Raw genomic sequence first — 25,587 nt, forward strand, 5'->3', positions numbered from 1 at the left:
CACTGTTTAATCCCCTCTAGCACTGCATCTGAAATCCAGCCAAGTATCACATGTGTACAGTGCTCAGTATATACAGAATGTATACGAAGTCAGCAAAACACAATTGCAGGGCTTCTATTGAGAAAAAAACAGGCCTGACCTTTTGACAGAGCAAATAGCGCATTCTCACCCAGATACATCAAACTGGCTTTCTATTTCATCAGGCATTTTGCTTGCATTTCCTTTTTCTGCCTTTTTTTTTAATCACTATTTTAAAATTTTTCCTAATCATCTAAAACCTGTGGGAATAATCCTAATGGTCATAATCCTTCCCCTGCAACCCTCCTCCTGCTCCCTCCCTTTCTTTTTTTAGTGTGTTGGCAGCCCTGATCAATGTTGATTCATTGAAGGGAACAGAATCTGCAAACTCTTCGGTAACACTAGACAAGCTGCTACTACAAGCAGCTGCAGTTGCAGTTTGCATCTCACTGGGGGTTTTTCAGAAAACCCACCCACAACACACAAGGGGAATTCTCCCGGACAAGCTGCAGGTGCTATGGATATTTTCATTTAATATTCATTCTTGCAATTCAGCACATTTGTAATCCATGTGGTAAACTGTTACTTACATTTCTCCCAACGGACCACAACCAGATGTCGAAAATAAGAAGTCCGGTGGAGATATCACTTCTTCTCCTCTTCATTGTGCATTTCAATGGGCTTAAAACAAATCTGCTTTCTCAGGACAAAGGAATGTGTTTTTATATTTAAAGACAGTTTTGTTGACATTAAGAAATAATAAATATATCCAGAAACTACAGGCACCACATAGAATATTAAGTGCTTTAATTGAATGGGTATTCTTTGATATATTAAAGAAAGTATTTTCTTTTTACAGGCATCACTATCGTATTGTTAACTAAAAGGCCAAAAAAGGATTACAGTGGAATATTGCATGAATTCATAGACTGTCTTCTGTATATGTTTCAAAGTTTTTCCAGAAGAGTTGATTTTCCCAGTGTCAGGAGATGGGAATTCTTGTAGCTGTTTGTTAATTTGTTTTATTTATTTGTAACCATTTCTATTACATCATCATAGTGTTTGTGTATTCTGAAAGTATGACACAGTTAGTTAATTTTTGAAAAAAAAAAGACCTAATATTAGAGCTTTCTTCATTTAAATGTACACCACAAGGTTTTTATGTTTGCTTGTTTGTTTGTTTAAAGACAGAAGAAAACCAAAGCATTTTTATGTGATGCAGTTTTACACTTAATCCCCCACATCGTGCATCAACAATAACAAAGGATCTGCTGGTCTCTTTGTTTTCCTGTACTCTGCCCATTCCTAGGACCTTAGGTACATTCTAGCAGTACTTGAAATAACATCCAAACTTTCATTAACAACACCTCCACAGAGAAGTAGGGATGGGAGTATGATGACCTAAGGCCTCAAGTACAAAACTGTTCATGTTCTTAAATTTTTAGGGTAAAAATATTATTCTGCAAAAGAATGTCCACAGTTGCCTGATTTATGAATCTCCAAAGTCATAAATAGTGACAGGACAGTAACATCAGATACAGGTAGGAAAACAGATGATTCTTTCCTTGGACATCTTTAAATTTTGAAAAGATTTTCATATTTTCCTCAGCCTTGACCCAATTCTTGGTTTCTGTACTGAATATTTTTGTTATCCCAAAGTCCCTAGAAAAAAATGGTGTTCCACAATGCTAAAGGATATATAATTTTATTGAAGGAGATAACTTTTCCTAAAAATCTTTCAACAGAAGTTCAATCTCACTGAACCTTCCTGACAGTTTAAATTAATAGAAAAATCTGGTAAATAAGGACACCACTGACGCATTTAATTGGTTTATTAGGGCTCCCAAAACTGGTTTCTTTAGCATCTGTGTCTCCAAAGTCAGGAATTCCAGCATAAGCTTAGGTCATGATTAGATTAGTGACCTCATCCCCGTCTCATATTGCAGAGATTGGCCATGACCTCTAGTTTCAGGGCACATGGGGTGAAATCCTAGCTATACTGAAGCCAGAGGGGCCCAGACTGGTTTTCTCCTCACATTCTCGAGTCCTTCAGGCTTTGCAGCTGTGCTGCAAAAGGTGACATGGCTGCAGAATCCAAAGGGTAAGTCGACTGACTTTCTACAAAGTAAAAATGTTCACATAGGAAAGGTTTACTTCTTTTTATTAGGAAAAACAAAAACAAAACCTAACAAACTCAAAACAGGCTAAAAATTAAAACCCTTCTAAAAAATTGCTTGAAAATGTTTGAAAGAAAAGGATGCTTGCTTCAGAGAAGAAAGTATGTAATGACAATGGAGCCACTACACAGGTACCAAGGAAAATCCTAGAATCAATCAGCTACCAAAGATATGCAAGAAATTACACAAGTAAAAATAGTGCTTGTAATCCTGCCATGCCAGAGCTACTGTGCCTCCTTCATGAGAATTAGATTGATTCATGTGTTGAAGTGGGAGAGAGACAAAAAAGCTCAAGGGCCCAAAGCACTGCTTTTTCCATATGTGCTACCATTACTGAAACACCTGAGCTAAAAAAACCTTTGTTAAGCTGCTGTTAAAAAAATTCAATAGCTCTCATTATAGCCCAGAATTTCTCATTTCCTACTTGTGGTGGGATGCCGGTTGCACCCTGGGTTGCTGTCTGGAGTATGTAATGACAGTGGTTCAGGGCCCTTTAAAGGTATTCCTTTTTTACAATGCCAACAAGGTAGTGGCAGTAAAAAAGAGAAGGGGGGAAAAAATCGAATGCATAACAATATTGGTGAATGAGAAGCATATGTGCTGACAGAGGAATGCATTCTGCAGGGAGCTGCAGAGAGTTAGTTAAATCCGGATGGCCTTCGTGTTCAGAGATGTGACAAAAAAAAAGGAAGGAAGGTAAGTTGCAGGGTGACAGGACACACCAACACAAAGTAACACAAAATATAGCTGATAAAAAATGGACCTTTTTGCATGTGGCTGTTACAGGAAGCACATTTTTACAGTATATTCAAGAGAAGACAAATGTGAAAAGGCAATGGCAAAACATTTGCTAGACCCTGGACTCCACAGAGCTACATGAAGGGGTAAGCACTCAAAAGTCCTTAATTCACATTCCATTTTCAGAAATTATGTATAACAATGAAGATGTTATCTACTACTACGTTTCAGTGCCCAAACTTGTTTTGAAAATGGAAATTCAGTGTCAGGTCATTTTAACTGTTTGAACACTTAATTATGACACCTTTCCTTTTAATTAAACCGAGATTGTGATAATTCTACTAAGCATGTAAATACTAATTAGAGTAGTGGAATAATTTTAATGGAAATAATAAAAGACTATTTGTTTCAGCAATATAAGCCATAGCTATGAAACGCGAGATAGTTGCATTCATACAGACTTCAGAGAGTAATTGATAATTTATTTTTTTTAAATCATAGAATGGTCATGTATAGATCATACCACTGGTCAAGATGAGATATGAAGATGTTGCCTTAGATTCTCTCATTTTTGTGGTCATGAAAAATGAAAACTCAGAGAAAATATGGAAAATAAAAAGTAAGAACCCAAGGTCTTGTTTGTATGTACTAAACATTTAGACCTTTTGGTTCTCAATACAGATCAATACAGTGAGGAGCAGTTCACAGAAATGGTATTTGAAAGAAATCTGAAATCTAGTTAAATATGTACCCTGGATACTTTGCATTTTATGTAAGACAATATTAAATGTCATTATTTTAGCTCAGAGAAAATTTTTGTGGAAAACTTATTAGCATCTTCATAGTTTTTCTCTAGTCCACACTTTAAGCTTTTCCTTACTTGTTTCCTCACTTTACCTTCTTTTTTTCCTACTGTGTTTACAATGCAACTGCTTCCCAAAATTCATTTTTTTCATTCACAAACCCAGAGCAAATGCTTTTTAAAAAAAACCTTGGATAACACTCATTCAGATTTCTTCAGATCCTTGTTCCCTTTTATCCAAAGGATGTTCATGCCCTTTTGGTGAAATATGATAACATCTGCTTGGTGGTTCTTTCTTTCAGTTATCAATATGAGACTTTGGACTGAAAAGTCTTCAGCCTATTGATCTTTATTTTAATATATATATATATTAGTTTTAAACCTTCTTGGTGAAGTTCATCATTTATTCATTCTAATAAGTACACCTTAGGCATGTTAGAGGAATTGTAGAGTTTTCTCTCCTTGTAGAAATTCATCAGGTAGTCTAAGAGAAAGTCCTTTTGATTGTCCAATGCACTTTCCTCCTTTCTAAGCTTCTTCTTCAATGCAAAATGCATCTTTAAAGCTGAAATTTCTGGACTTCTAAGACAAGCAATAGAATTTATCACTTCTTTTTCCATACAGAATGCCACTGACTTCTCCTGTGACAGCATTTGAAAGCAAAAATTCCTTGATTTACATTACATTTAAAGACCTTTGCTCCTGTGGGAGTTTTGAGCAAAATAGAGTCCATCAGCACTCCTCAAACCTTCATGCTTTTTACATTTCCCTTACTTAGTAATGCTGGAAAGTAAGTGGTTCTAATTAAACTTAAATGTCAGCTCTTTGTTTGACCATAAAGATGAAGGATTCAGACAAGTTCATAATTATTAAAACTTCACTATATTTTTGATCCTGGATAAAAAATTATCATTACTCAGTTTAGATCCTTTGAAATTCCCAACATATCTGGCAAAAAAGCTAGTTCTTAATTTTCAAATCTCTGTATATTCCAGAACATGTATGGGTGTCCAAACCTACTGCAGCAAAATACCACATGAATAGAACCTTCAGAAAGTGAATGGATCACATCTGAGGGAGCTCAATTTCAAGAGTATGGAGAACTTTACTGCTGAAGCCAAAAGATATGATTCATATCAGATAAAGTATAGACTGTTTCTGCAAATGTAACTCTTATGGATACCTAATATTGCTTACGAAGAGATTGGAGTCCAAGGAATATGATCAGAAGCAGTTTGTAGCTAGGGGAAACGATTTTTAAGTATCAAGAGAAAACTGACAGTGGGAAAAGATTTCACAGCTCTCAACAAAAAGTCAAAATATGTTTCTTGGAACTTGTTAGCATATATTTTTTAACTCCCACTTGGATGGTCTGGGAAAATCTCAGTCTCAAAATGCTCTGAGACATTCTTCATAATTGTCTGAAGATGAGGGTGGCCTACAAAGTGTTTCAATTATCAAAGAAAATATACCAGCACATTTCCCTTCAGCACACGTGGGCTTCAATTCAACAGAGCACTTGGTTTGGTCTATGAGAAGTGGTTCCTTCACTAAGATCTCATTGGAAGAAAGGAAACCCAAGAAAAGAAGGGGGACTATTTTAGTCGATGTGTAACCCAACTGCTGTTAACTGCTGGCTATCTCACAACTTTTAATCAGACTGAAGGTTTATTGATATGGCTTCACATTTCTACAGTAATGTTGGAAATGGTCAAGACCCACTGAGGATTGAAAAATATGTGGGAACTGCCTTTCTTTCTGCAACTTCATTTTCCTCCGTGCAAGTGAAGCTTACTATTTGAGGCACAAGGAAATAAAAAACCTGTTAAACAGTTACTCTCTTTTTGTCTTAAAAGAAGGTGGAACAGTACTCTGACTAAACAATGGATCAATTTTCCAGAGAAAAAAAGAAGGCAGTCTAGAGTTAAAAGCAAAATTTGTAGTTAGAAAAAGAAAAAAATTAATGAACTTATGGCAGATATAACCATAGGTCCAAATAACATGATTTCACAAGCATTAGTTAAAGGCATTAAGTTAACTGACATTCTTAAAAATGAAGGAGATTCCTGAGGATTAGGAAGTGGCAAATACAACTCCATTAGTTTAAAAAGGGTCAAGAGATTAAAGACCAAGAAACTGAGACCAGGGAGTTTAACATCTGTTGAAGGGAAATCTTGGAAACCTTAAACTATGCAGTAGGAAGAACACCTGGGAAAGTGGTTTTGTTAAGTGCAAGCAGTGTGGAGTCAAGCAGTTTGTGTTTAACTAACTATAAATGCCAGTAATAAATAGACCTGATCTTCTGGAGTTGCTTGAAGACAACACCCTTGTGATAAGAGAAAGGGAACTTACTGGTTGTGCACAGCAACACTAGGTGAGACACTAGAATGTATAAAAAAAAGATGAGGCGATAGGCCAAAAATCATGCTGAATAGAAATGATGTTTAAGAACACAAAAGAAAGGTTGGGATCTTTTTAAATTAGAAAAAAGTTCCAATTGGGATAGCTAAGAGGTCAGTTTGGTTACTCTATAATATGTAATATAGGTGTAACATACTCTCAGTGTAAAGCTATCAAAAATATTATTCATGTATAAAGTAAATTTTGAGAGCACAAAGTTGGGTTTGTTTATGCATCTTACCATTATAGCTTTACTGATTTTAAAATACAAACTGATTTCAGGGAGTAATTACAAATTTATATTGCCATGGATTATTGATTTTATGTCTTCCTTTCACCCGTTCTGATTTTCTCCAACTAAAGTTTGTCTGAAACTAGACACTATAATCTTTGGAATAAAAGTAATTCTTATTTGTGTTTTTATATTGAATACAAAAGGGTTTCAGTAAGGACGGGGACCCTTAAATAGGAAGACTTCAAAGCAGTAGTCAATGACCATGTACAAGATTTTTCTGGGCAGTTGGCAGTGTATAAAAGCACTAGAGGTCTCTACAATCTAGGGATGGCTTTGAGGAAGACTAAAGAGTCAAGAGTGCCTGGGCTCCAATTTCAGCTCTGCTGTAGATGCCTTGTGCTGTTGAGTATGTTCTTCTACTGTCTCTGTTTTAGTTTTCCCTTCTGTTAAGCAGAGATAATAAACCCAGTGGGTTTTATGAGGTTAAAGGTGTAAAAGTTGTGAATTCCTGTAAAAACATAGAATGGGAAGATGCATAGAAATACAAACTATTCTTCTTCAGAAGGAAATGCGTGGTATATTAAACACAGTGGAGTTTTCATTTGGTGTGAATCAGAAAAGGTACTTCACCTACATATCTAGTTATAAACCTTTTGACAAGACTTGGCTGTTAATATGTCTCCAGATGCATTTGACCTCTTTCTGCTGTACCATCATCAAGCTTATTACTAAAATAAGTATTGGGCTAGTATTGGGCAGAAGAAAACACAGCACAGGTTTAACTCACTGTGCTGCTTCTCAGAGAGGGACATGATATCCTCGGGACAACCCGTGTTGTCAGATGACACAGAATTAAGCTGTCACTAGAAATTCCTATGAGAAACCTTCCTGGCTCAGTTATTTGACCAGCTGATCCCTGATGCACCAGTTTCTCTGGCATTTTTTGGAAAAGGTCTGTCCCCACAGGAGAACATCTCGAGCTGTTCACCAGCTTGCCTCCAGCCCTGCTCTCCAGTGTGATGACTGGCACATTGGGAAACAGGACTTGACAGAGTTCACTGACCCAAATCACCCAACAGAGTGTAAGCCCAGATCTTCCAGCAGAATGTACACAGAAACTCTTTTCATATACTGTGGTGAAGCAGAATAAGGATTTAAAAGAGTAATTAGACCAATAAGAAAGGAAATCTCAGCCTAAGAGTCTGTTTGGGAAGCAGATTTCCTAAACAGATGCATTACGACTCCTAATGAAGAAAAGATAGTTCTTTCACTTGCTGTAAGAAATGCTTCCCAAAGCACCTGTTTTCTGTGTTTATCCAAACTTCAAGTATTTTTTATCATAGTTTTTTAACCTAAGTTCTGCCTCCCAAAATGCAGGTGTTTGTGGTGTTGACTTAATCAATATTTTCCTGTATAATCCCCATGTTTTTTCCTTTGATCAACAGTGCAGAGGCAGCACAAGCTATCCAAATTGGCTACTTTCCCATAAGTATTATTTTACATTCACCATGCTGAACTGTGTTTGATATTTATTGATCTACATAGCTGGTGTTTTTTGAGCACAACATGATGTTTGTGGGTCAGGGATTTTTTTAACATTCGGTGTTCATCTCTATTTCATAAATCAAAAATATAGTATTTCCTGAAAACAAAACCCTTGTTTTTAATGCTGCCCTGTCCATAGAACCAGACCTCCATTAACATAGCTCCATTGACTTCTGCCGGGTGTACTGATTTTTAACAACTAAAAATCTGGGCTGTGATATATTGGGCTAAATTAGCTTCCTGTACTCTGGTCCACATTCATCCCACTTTGCTTTTTGTAACCAAGGCACCTTCCTTGAGAGCACATTCACATCATCTACAGTCTGTTAATAGAAAAGTAGCTGCTCTAGTAATATGAAAGACATATGCATTGCCAGAGATCTTAGCTGTAATTTTTCTCTGGACATGTCAGCTTAGGGTGATTAGGTAACCATCTTGCATGGCTCAGATCAGTACCTTAAACTGTGTGATGAATCTGAGCTTTAGACCTTTCATCCAGGGTCCCTGAGGGCAAGTGGGATTCAGCTTCAGCTTTAGACACTTCACTGTAGATGTCTAAAAATAAGGATGCAAGGAATGCTCTTTCACTATGAGGCTGGTCAGTCACTGAAAATTACTCTTAGGTTTATATGAGGAAGAAAGGGCAAACTATTTTTCTCAATACACAGAGCACATTTATTTAGTGTGTCAAGAGCTGGCTGAATTTCCTATATTGTCCATAGAACAAAAAAATTGAAAACTTAACTCTTAATAAAAAAAACATTTTTGTGCTTGTAAAATTTCTGTTGTGACATTTCAGAAAAAAACACAAACAAACAAACAAACAAAACACCTAGTTTGGTAGCCTTCTGCTTTTGACTGAAAGTTCAGGTTCCCTGGCTGAACTATATCTCCTAACTAGTACAGTGATATCCAGCCTCTGTAAGCAGACGTGACTCATGATCAGGTCCTGTGGAAAGTACTCTTCTGAGCTGTGGCATTACAGGGCTGGACTTTACTTTTATTAGGATACACTAAACTCAGAACTCCAGGGAAAAAAATCCAAGTAAAATATTGTGATTCTCTCAAATAGGTTTTGGAGGAGTTTTTGATCAAAATGAAACAGACAAGTCCCAAGACACCATACACAGACAAGTATTTTTCTCCAACAATAAAAATATCTAGTCCAAAATTTAGACAATAATATTCTGCATAAAGTCTAATAGAAATCCAACAATCATGATTAAAGTGTATATTTTTCATAAATAAACATTAATAAGTTAAAAAGGGTTTCTCACATTTTCCATGTTCACCTGAGAGATCAAGTCTCTGAGATAACACTATTGCTGCTTTATAACAGTATCAGAGTTGAAGCACTGCAAGATGAATTTTGGTCTTGTCACCACTTCCCTGCATGCCCCAAAATGAAAACACCCTACATTTTACCAACTTAATGAAAGATTTCATTCGTGTGGGACTTGAACGTTGTCAGGGTCAGGCACAGCAATCAAACAGTCACAGTGAAGGATGAAAATGATAAGCATCATACCAAGATAAGCTTTTTCCCTTCTTCTGCACAATAATTTTCCTGGTGGATATTTGTAAAAGAGTCTTTATTTTACAAAGAGAAGACTACACTGCAGCAGAACCAATTGGGCAATGTTTTTTTTCATATTTCAAAAACATGGGGTTTCTTCATCTGTTGTAAATCAACAAAGCTCCAAGTGAAAATCTGACCTGACATTTAAAGTTATGGAAAGGCTGTACAAAATGCTGGGAAGCAAGAACGGCAGAGCCAGGTACTGCTGGAAGACCTTGGAGATGGTTTCCCCATTCATGTGATATGGAAGATAATGTCTACTACCCTTTCTAGACTGCAATGCTTTAAGAGATAGAGACTAATTAGGACTTTGGGTGGGGAACTTTTTGCATTTTTGCGTTATAGCAAGTGTCAAACAATATTCATGAAGCTATTTAGCTTCTTGCAGTTCAATATTTCTTAGGAACAACCAATGGGAAGAGATCAGATGTTTGAAGGCTAAGCTACTAAATTTCCTGAAGACTTTGAGCCAAATATCCAATGAAATGATCCCATAAAATAAGCATTAGCTTGCCAATCAACAATTTGTTAAATAGCCAATTAATGAAAATTTGATAAGATATGATGTTTTTTTAAGCAAAAAACCCCGACCTTAATTTACATTCCAGATGGCAAAATTGGGTAAAATGGGCAATGAAATGTTAGAAAAGGGGCGAGTCCAGCCAAAGCCTTGCTTGTTTTTCCAAGACTGGGTTAGGTAGAAAAAAAGTGTGGCTCAAGTCCGAAGTATCCCCCCAGAACTAATGTTTCTCAGATCTGGCAGGCCAATAAGCAGACATTCAGTGCATAAATAACAGCCAGACATTTTATTAGATTTTCTCCAAATTTATCAGTTTTCAGGAATCCTAAACTGAGATTTGTTTTCTAGGTGTTTGTGAAAATATTATTCCTGAGCATTTTTGAGGGGGTAGTTAAGAAAAGAACCAAGACCAAAATTTGTTCTTCTAAACAGTCCTCTTATTTCCACTAAAGGATGTAAATCAGAGGAAAATTAGGAGAATTAGCATTCATGATGCTCAAGAAAAAAATTGTTTGCAGGAAGGGGAACTAACTGGCACACTTAAAGATTGGGGAATCATTAGCTGTCTGAACAAAGTCTGTTGTGAACCATTCCAGACAGCACTTATTCCATGGTATTTCCATATGGTTATGGGGAAAACAGAATTGCATGACAGTGAGATACTTGACCCAAAACACATGGCAAACCTAGGAGATGGCAATTACAGATCATCATGGACAAAAGGAGCAGGAACACAGTGAGAGAGAGATCTGCTGTTGAGAGACAGTAAGGAAAAGAAGACTGTGCCTTCACTTGCTGCCTGCCACATTTAAGAAGATGCAGCCCTTCACTGTAAAGCATTTACATAAGACTTCAAGTAAGGCCAGACCCATGGATTTGGATAAAAACATCTCTCTTTGGCAAGCAGCAAACGAAAGTGTGCTGAAGGTAGGCTGGGTATCCAGCAATCTCCAATTCATCCACAAGCATGGGTTATAGCACAACATAGGCATGTAAATTCAGAACAGAACTATCTCCTTGGTAGACAAGAAAGTTCAGGCTGGTAAATATACGATAGCTCCATTCCTGTTTTGACAGTTCTGTGGGTCCAGCAATAAATTCTGGACTGATTTTTATTTGATCCCCTCACTGTCTCACGATAAATTTGTGCCAGCACTGACTCTCAAAGTACAGATTATATGCTTCCCTTTCACATCATGAGACATTAAATTCCACATATATCACACGTTTATAGCAGATGTTCCTAAACAGACAAACCAGGTGCTAAACATATTTTATTCTGATGGGTAATTTTTGAAATTATTGCAATCAATGAGCTAATAATGCTGGTGGTAATGATGAAGTCAAGTTATTATTACCCATTACATTTAATCATTGACAGCAAGTTAATTGGACCTAATTGGAGAAATCATCATAAATAACATGGAGCAGATGGCAGACGTTTGTTTTTCCACTTCCAAATCTATCTAACAGAGTAATAGATAAAGTTTGGATGAATCAGTGTAAAAGGGCAGAGGGCGTGTATATTCCCATATAAAGCTATAGTTCCCTTTGGCAAAGTTGCAAGTCCAAAAGGTGCAGAGAGCTTTGACAACGTTGGAAAGCTACACAAAACTTTTTAGCTGTACCATGTCTCCCAGCTTTTTTATACACTGGTCACAATCCTGAGTGCTCTCTTAGTTTCAGCAATGGGACTAGAGGGTGGTGTAGGCAAAAGGGTACAAATTAAAAAGGAATCAGGAAAGGGAAAACTGATCTGCTCAAACAGATGTGTTTAAAATACAAACTTCTTCATCTGACCTTATCACTGGAGACTCCCTTTGGGGAGAAATAGGTGCTTCCTGGGTGTGACTGATTTCATTCTAACACGGAGAGGCTAGAATAGCAAGCCAAACTGTTCCTCCCTACCAAATATAAATGGTGTCAGATGGAAATGTCGACACACAGATGTCTAAGTGAGACGATCCCACCCAATTTGTACACAAATTGAGCCAAAGGCTAGGGAATGGAGCAAAAAATTATGCTTCTCTTAACAGCAGTATGTCCACACAGGACAAGAAGTAGTGACTGCAGGAATGGGAGCAGTGTTCGTGCTTTAACCACCAGGAGTTGTAGCATTGTAGTTTCCTCACAGGTCAGCAGCCCAAGCTTACAAGGGCTTTTGCTACTGAATCAAAAACTTTCAAGATGCTGAAGCTCAGCACAGATTAACAGCAGGAATGGCCCCTTACATGCATGTTGCCTGCACTAATTAAGACTCTTCCTGGATGTTTCCCAGGCACAGCTTCAGCTCTTCCCATTAAGTAGCTGAAGTCACCTACCCAGTCCTTGAGTGTAGGGAAGTTTAGAAATATAGAAGAAACCAGACCAGCAGAGTCTCTGCTGCTTTTTCTTTTGTTAGTTTAGATCTAATAACAGAGTCCATAAACTAGTGTGACTTTTTTTCTGAAGTCTGTATTGTTATCTTTTATTGTAAGAGAAAAAAATAAACACGTAAAAAAGGGCTATGACATCTTGGGATGCACCATCCCTTATTATTGAGATGTATAAAGAATGTATCCTTTTGACTCTGCTTAGTTCTATCAATGTGTATTTCAGATTTTCCTCCTATCTAATAAATATTTGACTGTTGTCTGATTTAAATGGGAAGTGTCTCACCTGCTTTTTTGTACTACATCTAAACTGCAAGGACAGGAGAACTAGAACATGCAGGGGTGTACTCTGGGATGATGGTGCTATAAATCTAGAAACATTTTTCCACTCCTTACATCAGTGCTTGCATTCATTTCTAAGTGCTCCCATGCTGTTAGGAGAACACTTGACAGCAGTCTAATAATAATTTTCTTTCAGATGCAATTACTGATTAATGCACATAATCACCTTTTCACTGAAGAAGTGATGCAGAGCCTATTCCCTGGCTTTCCCCTCCTGCTTCTACGGTGTTCAACCTGTGATCTTCTACTTTAAAACTGACTTCCTCTTTTTGAAATCTGACACAAATAAGTGAAACAGAACTACTAAATCCCAGAGGTGGTGCCCTCAATCACAGCAAGAAGGTTTCATACCCTGCAGACAGGGAACAGCAAACAGCATGGCATCAGCCCTGGGTTCTGCTCTGGTTTCCTGGATTGCTAATCCTTGTAGCAGGTGGTTTTGAGAAAAACTAACCACAGTCAGAGTTTACTCCTAATTCCCTACTGATAGAGGGTTTATATAATGGTTTAATATTCTACAACTAAACCACAGTTAGGAAGTGAGGTACTCTGAGGCCCACTGAACACTGTAGATTTGTTACTGACTCAGTCCAGGGTTATTTCCTAAATTAAACCAAAGGTTTAAAATACCATAAAAATGGTATTTGAACCACCCACAAAAAATGCAATTTTATATGGTTTAGCTGATACACAATAAAAGGATTTTTAAATGTTCTGGATTTAAGTTCTCTTATTTTCCTATAAATGTTTCTAAATTGTTTGCCTCCCTGTACAATATTGTCATAATATTATTTCTTTCCATTTCTTCAGTGTAAATGTCCATTCAATATCTTGCATAAAATCTTCATCTTCAAATGAAATATAAAAAAAATTTATTCATTCATCTGTGCACATACATTCACACTCCAAAAGTTTCCATACAGAAATAATTTTCAAGGAAAATCTGAATTTTGATCTCAATTTAATTGTGTGCAAACTTAAAGCTTTTCAATGTACATTTAAGCTGAATGTGGTCAGTTATTGTAAGACTGTCTTTATATCTGGTACTACATTATAAAGAATAGTGTGCACAAAGATGTGCATAACATTAACTTTGGTTATTTTCTGCATTTTTTCTTCTATTCTTTTTCCTTGTTTAGGTTCTTTAGTGCAATTTATTTTAAAATGTAGTACTAACATGAAAATATTGATCTCTAACCATGTAAAAGTTAAGCATTTTGTGTAAACTAAAAGTCTAGTTTGCCTCACAAGCCAAAAGAAAAACTCTTTTTTCCATTTCCATTCCAGATACTTTGAGAAGGTGATTTATTTTATTTTGTTTGGATTCTGCAAAACTTCCTGACATTTCATTGAAAATCAATGTGTGGACTGTATGCTTGATACAAGAGATTTTTTTTTCCTCTTCTTATCTTCTATTACAAACCTCACAGGTGTGGGAAGTTTTATGTCCCTTGGACATAGTGGTTTTTCAACAGTCATTGCAGAAGAAATCCTGATGCCTAGTCTAGAGCTGATAGCTAAAGGTGAGTTATTTACCCACTTGAAATTCTGCAAAATAAACTTTGAATTTCTCTTTCCTATAAGAGAAAGCTGAAGATGATGCTGAACCTAGCAGCTCTGGAAATGTTGCATCCTAGATGGAAGCCATTCATCCTTCAGAGAAACCGACAGAATCAGATGGCAAGGGACTCAACTTGCTGATATGTTTTCAGTAAAATAAGAACCCACTCAAATTTCTGATGTTCCCTGACTGAATTACTGAACTTAATCAAAATGTTTTGGAGATACTAATATTTGAAAGACAGTTTTTCTGCCAAAACATAAACCAGAGAACCTAATCTTTAGCAAAAGCTCCCCTTCTACAGCCCATATGTAATATTAAATAATCTTACTGACCAAAAGTTCACCAGCCTGCAGCAAGTCCACCTAAGAGTGATGAAGTACAGTTGCCTAGGACAGCCTGTAACAACAGGGCTGGCTGGCACACCATGTTAATTTCCTTCTGCTCTCTCCAAGCCTCAAGTCATTGTAGCTCAGTCCTCCAGCCTGTCTATGAAAGTTGGTCGGCATTTAGAAGCTAAATGCAAAAGCAATGAGTTTCATACTACTTCAGTACTCATTAGAGAACCTGAAGCTCACCAGGATGAACCTGGTCTCACTCCATTCTCTGTTTCACACCAGTTAGTGGTCCCCAAGGGCTAGAGCCTTCTCACTGAGAAGTCACAAACACAAAGCAGCTGATGTGTAAAGCCTCAGTAGTTAAACTCTCATAACTATGTTCCCTGAGCTGCATTGTGAGCAGGCAATAGCAGCAATCTGTGAAAATAAAAACAGCTGAACCAAACAGCAAGAAACACTGCCAACTAGCTCAAGCTAAGGCCAGTTATGAAACACAGGGAAACTCCTGGACAGAAGGAAGGCCATGTAGCCACTGCATAGCAATTAACTTTGATCAGAATCTATTTAAAGTGATCAGATAATCCAGAAAAAAAAGTACTTTTATCTATTTTTCAGTCTTCTTAGACTTCAGAAATCTTTGCTTACATTACTTGCAAAGTGGGAGGACTTGGGTTAAAACTTGAGTAGGATTAGCTAAGGCGGAACTTTCAATAGTGTCTCAGCTACACTTGCAGACATTTATACTTTACCCTTTTTAAGAGAAATGAGAAGTGGAAAGCTTTTATCACCTGCCAGTTTAATATTTTCATAAGACAAGCTAAAGTTCTGTTAATGGACAGCTGGTTAAAGTGCTATTATTAGTCAATATTAAAGAAAGAAATCCAAAGACTGGAAGAGGCTTTGGAAGCAAAAGCAGCTGGGAATCCTAACCTAATAGAAATCAGATACAGAAAAGATCTATTAAGTCATCCAATCAATGCTCCACTTAATATAAAATCATTCCCAACACCAGATTTTCTAGTGCTTTGTCCAGCCTGGATTTAAATATCATGAGCCATTGGGTTTCTGACACTTCCCCACAATCCTGTGGACCACTCTGCCAGGAATTTTTCCCCCTGATATTCTGCCTATATTTACCTTTTCACACTATTCAATGTATGTTAACATTCCTAAAGTAATTCCCTTCCTCTTTTTTACTGTCAATTATTTTTACAAGATTTTCACTAGTTTTAATTAACCAACCTGCTTTATACTTTCCATTTTAATGTTCTAAGAAGAAAAATTTTAAAATTACAAGAGTTAACCACTTCTCAGTTTTGTTGTATTGGATCAAAAGCTCAGTGGAGATCCTAAAGCATCACAGCTAATCTGGAATGATTTGAAGCTACTTAATCTCCAAAATGTTTGAGAAGTTTTTTGTTAGCTGGACATATATTTTGCAAGTGAAAGAGATTTTATATTTTAATGGCATCAACCAGGTCCCCTTCTTTATTCACTTCTTTCCTCACCTAGGGCTTTCTCTGATAATTCTGGAGACACATTCCTACAGAGCCTTGCTACTGCTTATTACCATTTTTTTGCATCAAGATATGATCAATTATAGGTGAGTTTGAGTTTTCCTAGGAGAACTAGCATTTGCACACCTTTGTTTCAGGAGTCTCTAGGAAGCTTCCTTGGCCATTTGTTGCTACCTTTTGCTCTTTTTCTCCTGTAGGAAACCTGTTGTATACCATCATCATACGTTTCATCTTCCTGTAAGTCGTGTTCTGGAGAAAGGTGCCAGTAGGAAGAGTTTTTCACCTGTGAAAAGCTTGGGGAAAATGATGGCCCCAAGGACTCTTCAAGACCACATCAAAATTTTGAAAAGAGACAAAAAATCACAGGTTAAAACTTACAGTCATAGGAATTTTGTTATTCAAAAGTGCTAAATGAATTGTTATTCTTGCTCTTCACAGTATTGAAAGACAATGGTTTTCTCTTCTAAGGCTGAAGGTGAGCCACGTACCCTTTATACTTTACACTTTTGATCATGAAGGTCCAAACAGTAACACCACTTATGCCATGTCAAAATCTTAAAAAGTAAATTCTTGCAAGCACAGAACCTATGTCGGATGAGGAAAGACTTGGCTCAGCATTTAAGTAAGAGAGGACCTCTCAGCTTAACAATAGAAAAAAAAATATAACAAGATAAAGTGACTCAAACACAATATAAAAGTTGTTTGGAAATAATGAGGATAATTAAACATTAGATGAGGACAATTAAATGGTGGGACAGCTTACCTAAGGATATGACAGGCTCTTTAAAGTTGTAATCAAATTTGAGTCAGTTTCTAAAAATATAAATTAATGCTTAAATAGAAAATACTGGCCTGAGACAAAGGGTGATCAAATGCTCTAGTTTGTGTTATGCTATGTTGCGATAATGGTCATGTCTCAGAATCTATGTATTAATTTTGTTGCAATGAAGGGTCATATTTGCTTCTGAATCTACACTAAATATTCCTTACAAAAGAATGAAAAAGAAAGAACCCCCCCATACACGCTTCCATTTCACTCTTGTAATTAATCCATGATTATTAAAGGTGTACAAGTCTGGTAACTTTGCTGATATACTCTCTAATTTCACCTTGATTTTCTATTAGAAATTCCTGATCAATTAATCTAATTCCACCTGGTTAGCTTGAGGTAGTTGTACAGTTTGCCTTAATGAGCAGACTTCTTGGCCTGGTGGCAGATTACCATTTCAAATGAACCTCCAGGTGCAAGAGACAGGAAAGCTGGGTACAAAGTTCCATATATCTTAGGATACAGCAGTATAATATTTCAGCAAAAATCAACACTAGCACTTTCTAGAAGCCCCAATTTGGAGTAAAAAATCTCTGACTTAATACTGTATGTCACAATGTAACAAAATATTTATTTCTATGTATTTCAGGGTGGGAAAAGTACATTATATTTCAGAAAAACTGAATATTGATCGTCACATACAGAATGAATTTAACTACAAGCCTTCTAAAGTACCCCAGGATCATTTTACAGACTTTTGAGACATCTTACTGGTTCCTGACAGACTCTTTAGGTTTAGGAACACTGTTTTTAGTCTAAAAGGTGAGGCAATATCAGGTTAATATTGTATATTTATTAGAAAAGACTGACTTCCTGATACAGCCTTAAACTCTTAGTATTGAAATAAAGGCATTAACACAGTTTATTGAATGGGAAAAAGAGTTTTGGTTAAGAAACAAAATAGCGAGTCAGGAAGTCAAACCCTGTGTGAGTTTGACTGGTTAGGAATATTTTTATATACTGAAGAACATATTTAGCTTGCCCAATTTGGATGCTGTATAGTATTAAATTGTAAGGGCAGGATATTTTTCCTAGGTCTTTAAAAATCTCTTTCAGAGGAACCTGCCTTCAACACTTTAAAAAGGAATTTAGGTATCTAATTTTGCTGGTGTGAGAGTCAGGCACCTTCTGTTTGATGATCACCCTACTTAGACTAAATACCTAGAATACATCTTGTAAAGTCCAGTTCTGGCAGTACTGGACTTACAATATCATTGGAGAGAAGTTCAGACTACTAACAGTTCATTATCAGTTCTTTCCAAGCTTTCTTTAAATCACTCCATTTTAGGGTGGTCTCCATTTCAGGCTGCACTAATTCCTTAGGCATCAACATGAAATCTCCAGTTTGTAATAAAATATACTCTAATAAGGGAAGACATGGAGTTTCCAGTGGGCAAAAGAAGAAAATCTTGTGACAAGGTATAGTAAAACCACTAGCAAAAATATTGTTTCAATATTGCATAGTATAATAGGAGCAAAATCATCCTAGTTGGTTTGAATGATACATAAGTGAGTCAGAAACGTGAAGGCAGACCTGTAGAACCAAATGCCAGAGCTGTCCAAAAGTATCCTGATAACAGACACTCTCACTGTAAGCATTTCATAGCAGACATACTCTGTAGGCCACCAGGTATTTTCATTCCCTTCCCGCTAGCACAACTTATACTAGTCTGTACCTTCTATGGATTTATAAGAAACCACTTCAATTCACAGTTCAAAATTTCTGTGAATTCTGAATGCAGACAGATAACATGATAACACAGCGTGGGATTTTTTGTGTGTTTTTTTCCTGGGTTTAAGTAGACAAGAAGTAACAAACAAATGTTAATACTGCAGTTATAACTACAAATATTACATTTACATGTGAGTGTCTAAACTTTTCAGGCTTTTCTCATCACTTTTTTTTTTTGATTTAGCCACAGCAGTAAAGAAAATTACTTGTCATCAACATATACATATTCATTGATATCTGCAAAACTACTCACCCACGTGGGCAACAGTAGAAAATGACCTTTAGCTGTCTAAAATGTAGGCACCTTGTCTAAACTAGTTATCCAGGTTTACTTTAAATTCGGTGTAGTCAGAGATGTTACCAAGAGAGAACCAATCCTATTGTAAAAAAATTTCCTAAGATAACTGATTTTACTTTCTCCTTAGAAATGTTTTTGTTTCCATTGGCTACAGAGACACACTAGCCAGGACTGAGTCTAGATGCCTTACAGCTGAGCTTAGGTCGGATGAATCCCACCTGGCTGCTGGTTTTGTCTCTTAAATCTCATGTACTTAGGAACTTAATAATCTTATATAATCACAAAACTATGATTAAAGCCAATAAAAGATGAGCATAAACAGTGGATTGAACAGTGAAACTCCAGAGGAGCCCTTGACTCTAGGCAACAGTGTGATTGGAAAAATGAATCCTCCTGTATCATCTCCTGCTACAAGGGATACAAGTAATTCACATTTCCTCGTCTGAGCACTCAACTGCGACTTGTTAATACTAATGGCAGTAAACAATTGTCACATGAAACAAGTAGAAGTATAGGGAAGTACCTACACATCCTCATCTCATTTGACATTTCCATAGTGATTCTCACATTGGTGAAGCTGAATGAATAGTTTTGGATGGGAGTTGCTCTAGAGCACATCAATTTAAGTTGGCTTGTTTCAGACTGTGCTTTGCAGACTGCACGTTTCCCTCAGACTCTCCATTCAGCTGAGAGCACAACAGGCCAGTTGTAACATGAAAAAAGTTATGCCTGTCCATAAATCATATGTATTCTTACTCATCAAATAAGATGCCTTGGACTGTGACAATTTCTCTTTTGCCAATATATTTTTCAGCTGATTTATGATACTTGCACTAAGTGTATGATCTCCAAGTATCTGGAAAAGAAGCCATGTACTTTTGCCTTGAACTCACAAATGTCAGTCCCTGTGCTTTTGAGGGTGTGAGTGATTATTAATCACTCTTATGCTGGCTTTCTTAACAAAACTCACGCTGGCTAAAATCACAACACAAATGTCTTTGTTTCCTAGCCTCTGGCTCCAAAACAATGCTCTTTTATAAATGTTAGCAATGCCCAAATACCCAATCTTGCTCTTTGGAAAATTATAAGCATGACATTTCTCTAGAAAAAGGCACTTATCACACAAAATAATTTTTCTGTTTGATTCTACAATACCAGTTTGATACCAGTGACTCTGTGGAGTTCTTCAATAATCATAAGCACGCTGAGAATCAGCCCCTGTTCCTCTCAGAGTGCACTTGGAGCTGTGAATCTCCAGGCACTTGCAGGTTTCATGCACTGGCCACATTCAGAATACCCTGATATGTGCAGGGATCAGGGCTTCACCGGACATGTAACTGATCCCTCTTTGTCTCATGTCTTGCCATATATTAAAATCCTAGTTACTTTTCCAGCACTCATAAGCAAGCATAAAAATAACTGAAAAATTTAAATTCCTGTAATCTCTATCTTTTTCATATACACAGACTAAAATCTTGCAAACTTTATTAATTGACATGTAATGATTTCACCTGCTATTTTCACTGGCACCAGCATTTCAGACCCTCACAAGCAACATTAAGTTATCCTCCAGAAACTTCAGAAAGGATTGCCCTGTCCTGTTTATGACTATAGTTCAACTCAGCATTCATTCTGTAATGTTTCTGCTGGATGTGCTTTCACTTATGTGTTGAAGGAAACTACGACTCTTTCACATGCTGAGATTTTTCTGGGAGTGTGAATATTACTTCTAAATCTAGGCACAAGTGTTACACATTTATAATATGTCCCAAGAAGTCTACCATCTCTGAGCCAACAGACAGCTTTCTCTGCTACTGCTGTTTAGACTCACTAACTAAAAATTGGCTGTTAATTGAATCATCAGGGTACATTTTATTGTTTATTGTTGTCTTTTGTGAATCTGTTCAGTTCTATGTAAGATAAGTACAAAGGGAGTTCAGTCCCCTAAAAACTTTTCTCTAGGATATGGATAGAGAAAGAAGGCACTTAGCACTGCTCAGCATCAGGTACCTCATGCAACCAGCTACCTCTGCTCACTTCTCTTCACTAAGACCCTCAAGAGATGACTCTAAAGCTACGTGCCTAAGCTGGAGCCTACCCATATGTCTGAAAAGATGTGGTGGAAGGTCTTATATATGTTATATCTATTTTTCTGCCTCTTAGTTTGGTTTTTGGATGTGTTTTTTTCTTCTTCTTCTGTTTTTATTACTTTCTTTCTCTTTTATGGCCTTTGAATGCAGATTTAAATCAACAGAGAATTGAGGCCACATGTGAGGATATCATTCACATGCCTTCCTGCTATGTTCTGTATTAGTATCGTCATTTTCCTTTGGCATTATTTCTGTGCAATGATAATAACAATTCTGTGGCACCAGAATTATCCTGGAAGTGTGATATTTACTATTGTCTTGGCCTTGCCTGAGCACAGAATTTTACTTGCTATGAAATGTGTGGTATTTTTGAAGAGAAAATACTTGGTCACTGAACAGTCTTAGAAGGATGCCAGCATGGGTAGATGAGATGTATTCTGCCACTGGAATCAGCAGATTTTATTATTTCATTGGAGTGTACTTTTTCTCATTAGCAAATATGCCTGCACTAGTCTAAGATTTATTATATATCTTCTCAGTATAATTTGGCCTACCTTTCTGCTGTCATTTTGCAAGCTGAGCTTAAGCTCTAGACATGAAATTCTTCTTAATAAATTCATGCCAAAAACTTTTCATAATCTTGATTAATAGAAATTAATTAAAAAGTCACTGCTCAAACGTCAATTTTTTTCTGGCTTCTCAGTGTTAAAAATCACAATACTACTCCATACATTAGAATATTGGTGTCAGAGAAAAGCAGGATAATAAAAATAGACTTATTTCAAGCTTATTTACTTATTAGAATTTTTTAATGGCAAATTAGTTCAGAAAATCAGTGTGCAGTTTCTTCTCTCATATTAATCCAGTTTTAAGTGACAGAAAAAAAGAAATAAAATATATTTATATTATTAACATAGAGTAGCTATAACTTCACTGAATTCCATCAATACCTATTGAGATTCAAACACATGTGCAGCTAGGTCAGGTCAAAAAGATTTTTTAAACTAAAAGAAGCGCTAAAATTGTTGCTTTGACTCCACAGGGAAGGTAAGACTAAAGATTTTTGGGTTTATTCCTGAGTTACCTTGAAGGTTATGGAGGATCAGAGAAATTAAAATGAAACTTCTCATTGTATTTTAAAAGGTAATATTAATGTATTTTCTCCTGGCTGATAGGTGTTTTGGGTTAACAGGAACATCAGAAAAGAAGACTAAAACAGGGAAGGGAGAATGGAGACTGGAACTCAGAAAGATGTAGAAAAGTGAATAGGAGATAACTAAACCCACAAAACAAGCAAATGTGAGCACTCCATGAAACTATCACATAAAAGATTTAACAAATATAAATATACTTATTTGCTTTTTTTTTGTAGGACAAAATTGGAATGTTCACCTTCACAGTAAATTTTAGATGTCAAAAGCAAAGATTAGCTAAAAGAGAGTTAGACAAATTTCTGAATGTCTAGAGACAGCTCTTATAAATGATGGGCCTAAAGCAAACTGTTTCAGGACACCATGGGATGTCCTGATTTTGAGATGCTGGGAGTGTACAGCTGCACCTCTGAGCATCCGCTCCTGGGGACTGTCACAGGCAAAATACTGCACAAGAGGGACACTGTTTTGCAAAGTATTATACCTCAGACTCATAGAATCATAGAAGGTTGGAAAAGACCTCCAAGATCATCTAGTCCAATTGTCAACTCAGCACACCACTACCATGGTCACCATTAAACCATGATTTCAGGTACCATATCCACACATTTTTTGAACACCTCTAGGGATGGTGACTACATCACTTCCCTGGGAAGTCTCCTCCAGAGACTGACAAACCTTTCCATGAAGAAATTTGTCCTAATATCTAACCTAAACTTCCCCTGGTACAACTTCAGGCTATTTCCTCTCATCCTCTTACTGCTTGGGAGAAGAGTCTGACCACCACCTCACCACAATCTCCTTTCAGGTGGTTGTAAAGAGCAACAGTATCTTCTCTGAGTCTCCTTTTCTCCAGGCTAAACAACCCCAGTTCCCTGAGCTGCTTCTCGTCATACCTGTGGTCCAGACCCTTCACCAACTCCATTGTCCTTCTTTGAACATGCTAAAATTTGTAACTGAAATCTCTTTAATGACCACAGGTTGTTTCCATCTAACTGTCTGTAGTCTTTTTTTAAAAAAAATCCTAACAAATAATAACACACATCCCCTCCAAAACCAAAATATCTTCTATTTCAGTGAAAGCCTCAAAACAGCTTGAGGGCACTCATCCTGGCAGTATGAAAGTAGGCTTGAGGTTCAGCCCTCTTCCTTTTATCAGTGCCTTTACCCTTGATCTGTAGCCATGGGGTACATTAAAACATCAGTATCAGATAAGACCCTGTGTTCTGGCACAGCAGGCAATGAAAGGCAACGAGCACTTCTTTCTATGACCTGAAACTCCCTGGGAATCTGATCAAAAGATGGCTTCACCACTGAGACTTTTGTTGTGCTGGGATGGGACTCATGAGACTCATGACTGGACTTTATCTCTGGGCTGGAGCTGGCAGAAGGATGGGCTTGGTTGGCATATGTGAAGTAAAATGTCTAATTTAATGTTATAAGGGAATTAGTACCATATGTAGAGTATCCATACTTTTGCAAAACATGCAAAGAGGAGTTAATCAAAACCTCAGATTTAATTCTTATTCATTACTAATATAGTTACTGCTATTATTTCCTTTCTAAAAGCCATTGAAATGTTTGTGCAAAGTGGTAACAAACTATGGGTTTGCTTTATTTTGCATGAGGTCACCACTTTAGGTTTACTATATGTCTAAAGTGTTTCACCCGGGTTTGAACCTCAGCCTACCCCAATTACAGTGTTAGAGTTCATCTGACTTCTCCCAAAAGTCTTGGTGAGCTATTTTATTATTTTCCTGATGAAATTGTGGAAATGTCATTATATTGCTACCACTGGTCTACTGTTCATGTACTTCATTTGGTGACACCGAAAAGCTCACGGCACACATCCAAGCAAAGGACAACCATGAAAATTAACCTTGTGTTGCTTATTTGGAGAAAACATGGTTTAAATTGTTGATCTTGGTGTGTCTCAAAGGACCTGTGAAATGGATTTGGAACCAGCCTTCTCCATCAGCTAATCTATGTGTGAGAGCTAAATAAAAGAACCTTGGGGAAAGGTGAAAAAAGAGTAAGTAATTAAATATTAGAAAAAGGGGAAAATAAAAATTTGATTTATACTATTTTTAATGGGTTCTTTTAATTGAGTTGACAAATATATCATGAGGCAGAGGTTAACTAAACGACCTCTGGTGAAAACTATATAGAATAACTTAATAAAATGTTGCATGAAGCAGAAAATTCCATGACTATTTGGTACATGGGGTATTCCCTCTCTTTCAGTTAGAGGGCATTTATCACCCACTAACTGTGTCTTGATACTCAAGCAAGACAGATGATGTGGTGACATATTCAAGATTGTGAACTAATGTTCAGTCTTTTATAGAGAACAAAAAAAGGCAGTAGAATTTTTCCCCCTGACAGCTTGCCTCTCTAGACATGGAGCTAAGCAATGGTTCCTGAAAGTTTGGAGTGGGTTATAGGCATGGGGACACAAGAGACTCCAGTCCACTCTCTCAATTTTTTATTTTAGTCCTGATATGTCTTAGAAACTCAATAACACCAGCAGAAGTGCTCTAACCCTACTATTTTCCAGGATTTGTATAGGTTTTTAAAGAGCTTATCACATAATTGTCCGTCTTCTGTCTCAGTCTGGCATAGGGTGAGTGTATGTTATGTTCTTCTGAAATGTGAGGATTTGCGAGAGGGGACTCTATTTTAGAGGAAACTTTAATTGCACATGACCAATTGAACAGTTAGGCACTCTAAACAGAGTCCACCTTAATATCAACAGGTTTATAATAAAGAAAAAGATACTGACAAAAATCTACAGATCAGCTGAAGGATCTGTTTTATAATAAGGTGAGTCATTCTTAGTGCTCTCAGGTTGTGCTAAACAGGTCTCCTTTGTTCATACGCGGGTAACTACAACCTCGAGGCTGCGTGTCTGCCACCTAAATCATCTCATTTAACCTCCAGCAACTCCAGAAGGGATCTGCAATAGTCATGTACCATATTCATTGTCTGCAAGAAGATGTCTCAGATACTTTACATACCTCAGAATGTATCAGCCATTTGTGTGGACAGCTGAATCAAATCCTTTCCCCCATTGATTGCAGTGGGATCTTAGACACCCAACACATAGACAGCCTCTTGCATTGTAGACACTTAGAGCCTGAAGCTGATGATGCCTCAAATTTTCCTGATCCACTCAGAGGGACAAAATAAGAAGCAATTTTGTTACGTTACTCTTTGGTATATTTCAGGAAAAGAGCTTGATTAGTCGTAGTCACTCATTATTCACAAATTTGTTTTGATTCAAGAAGTTTATTTGGATAGGTGACCCATTTAGAGCAAATTCTTTTGTTGATTTTGATCAGTA

At 36.9% G+C, this 25,587-nt stretch overlaps 2 long non-coding RNA genes across 2 annotated transcripts; both read left to right on the plus strand.

Annotated features, from left to right (window-relative positions):
- Positions 1-1,986: 1,986 nt before the first annotated feature.
- On the plus strand, positions 1,987-12,657 carry LOC135412138 (uncharacterized). The gene is made up of 2 exons (XR_010429510.1): positions 1,987-2,119; positions 7,816-12,657. It is a non-coding gene; the product is annotated as an uncharacterized LOC135412138 (long non-coding RNA).
- Positions 12,658-16,342: 3,685 nt separating this feature from the next.
- On the plus strand, positions 16,343-21,883 carry LOC135412139 (uncharacterized). The gene is made up of 2 exons (XR_010429511.1): positions 16,343-16,619; positions 17,563-21,883. It is a non-coding gene; the product is annotated as an uncharacterized LOC135412139 (long non-coding RNA).
- The last annotated feature ends 3,704 nt before the right edge of the window (positions 21,884-25,587 follow it).

This window comes from Pseudopipra pipra, chromosome 3 (genome assembly GCF_036250125.1).
Source record: "Pseudopipra pipra isolate bDixPip1 chromosome 3, bDixPip1.hap1, whole genome shotgun sequence".
NCBI lineage: Eukaryota > Metazoa > Chordata > Aves > Passeriformes > Pipridae > Pseudopipra > Pseudopipra pipra.